Source organism: Schistocerca serialis, unplaced genomic scaffold (assembly GCF_023864345.2).
Source record: "Schistocerca serialis cubense isolate TAMUIC-IGC-003099 unplaced genomic scaffold, iqSchSeri2.2 HiC_scaffold_1189, whole genome shotgun sequence".
Lineage (NCBI taxonomy): Eukaryota > Metazoa > Arthropoda > Insecta > Orthoptera > Acrididae > Schistocerca > Schistocerca serialis.
Window position 1 is genome coordinate 97,501 of NW_026047391.1, and position 2,500 is coordinate 100,000.

A 2,500-nucleotide genomic window follows, 5' to 3' on the forward strand; every position below is an offset into this window, starting at 1 on the left:
ACCCAAAAGGACCCGGAGGCGCCGTCGGGAGATCGGGGAAGAGTTTTCTTTTCTGCATGAGCGTTCGAGTTCCCTGGAATCCTCTAGCAGGGAGATAGGGTTTGGAACGCGAAGAGCACCGCAGTTGCGGCGGTGTCCCGATCTTCCCCTCGGACCTTGAAAATCCGGGAGAGGGCCACGTGGAGGTGTCGCGCCGGTTCGTACCCATATCCGCAGCAGGTCTCCAAGGTGAAGAGCCTCTAGTCGATAGAATAATGTAGGTAAGGGAAGTCGGCAAATTGGATCCGTAACTTCGGGATAAGGATTGGCTCTGAGGATCGGGGCGTGTCGGGCTTGGTCGGGAAGTGGGTCAGCGCTAACGTGCCGGGCCTGGGCGAGGTGAGTGCCGTAGGGGTGCCGGTAAGTGCGGGCGTTTAGCGCGGGCGTGGTCTGCTCTCGCCGTCGGTTGGCCTCGTGCTGGCCGGCGGTGCAGGATGCGCGCGCCTGCGCGGCGTTCGCGCCCCGGTGCTTCAACCTGCGTGCAGGATCCGAGCTCGGTCCCGTGCCTTGGCCTCCCACGGATCTTCCTTGCTGCGAGGCCGCGTCCGCCTTAGCGTGCTCCTCCGGGGGCGCGCGGGTGCGCGGATTCTCTTCGGCCGCCATTCAACGATCAACTCAGAACTGGCACGGACTGGGGGAATCCGACTGTCTAATTAAAACAAAGCATTGCGATGGCCCTAGCGGGTGTTGACGCAATGTGATTTCTGCCCAGTGCTCTGAATGTCAACGTGAAGAAATTCAAGCAAGCGCGGGTAAACGGCGGGAGTAACTATGACTCTCTTAACGGCTGCACCAACATCCCCCGCTGACTTTCGCCCCATTACGGTCTGCTCGGTGTTGGCGCGGACCTTTCACAAGGTTCTCGCGTCACGCCTGATGCGCGCATGTGCTGTGGACGAACGTCAGCGGGCATTCATCCCTCGGGATGGGATGTTGGAAAATACCTTCATCTTGGACACTGCTCTCACCGACGCAGTTCGCTCCTGCCGCTCTGTCTTTGTGGCATCGATCGACGTATCGAAGGCTTTCGATTCGGTAGATCATGCTGCCCTTCGGCCCGTGCTGAAGGCGCATGGCCTGCCGGATTGCTTTGTCGAGTATGTCGAGCGGTGCTACGAGGGCAGCACGACAGTGATAGCGGACGGCGCCGGCGTGGGCGTGTCTGTGCAGCCAGCACGGGGCGTTCGCCAGGGCGATCCCCTCTCCCCCCTCCTGTTCAACTTTGCGGTGGACTACGTTTTAGGCCAACTGCCCTCCCACATCGGAGCTCGGATCCTCGGTCGCAGAGTCAACGCTGCGGCCTTTGCAGATGACGTCTTGCTGTTTGCAGCGACCCCGAGGGGCTTGCAGTCCCTCATCGACGCAGCTACCGCAGCCCTCGCCCACCTGGGGCTGCAGATCAACGCCCGGAAGTGTTTCACCCTCGCCTTAGTCGCGTCAGGGCGCGAGAAGAAGGTGAAGGTGGACAGCAATGTCACCTTCACAGCAGGCAATACCACCATGCCTGCCCTGCGTGTGGGTGAAACCTTCCGGTACCTGGGGCTGCAATTTTCCACGGCGGGTCGCTGTGTCTTCAATCCACGTAGCCACCTGGTGGAGCAGCTTGACGTCATCTCCCGAGCTCCGCTGAAGCCGCAACAGCGCCTCCACGCTCTCACCAATGTACTTCTCCCTGGCCTGTACCACGGGCTGGCCCTCAGCCGCACCCGGGTGGGTGCATTGAAGTCGGCCGACGTTACCATCCGGGCCGCCGTCAGGAGATGGTTCCGCCTTCCGGCGGACACCCCCCTGGGATACTTCCACGCTCCTGTTGCCCAGGGGGGCCTCGGCATTCCATCTTGCCGATGGATGGGTCCGACCCTCCGTCGGTCCCGTCTCCTGGCGCTGAAGAAGATAGGGCCAGCCTGCGACGGTGCAGGCATGGATGAGGTGCAGCGTGAGATCGAGGTGCTGGAGCGCCACCTAATGTGGGAGGGCCACCTCCTCAAATCGTCAACGCAGGTTGGGGAAATGTGGGCGGCGCGCCTACACATCGCCATTGACGGTGCGGCACTGTCATCTTCTGCCGCCGTCAGTGGCCAACATCAGTGGGTCGCCGACACCAGTCGCCTGCTATCTGGGCGTGAATACATCGACGCCCTCCGCGCCCGCATCAACGCCTTCCCTACGAAGGCACGGCGCAGTCGCGGGCGGGAGGCGGACACCAGATGCCGCGCGGGGTGCCAGGCCGTGGAGACCGCCAACCACGTACTTCAGGCTTGCTTTAGGACGCACGGGTCCCGGGTCAAGCGCCATGACGCTGTAGTGCGTTATGTCGCCCGTGGACTCGCGCAGAGGGGCTTCAATGTCTCTGTGGAGCCCCACCTCCGAACACCTGAGGGCATCCGCAAGCCTGACGTGGTGGCGGTCAAAGACGGCATCGCCCGCGTGGTCGACGCCCAGATAGTCGGAGACCACCTCC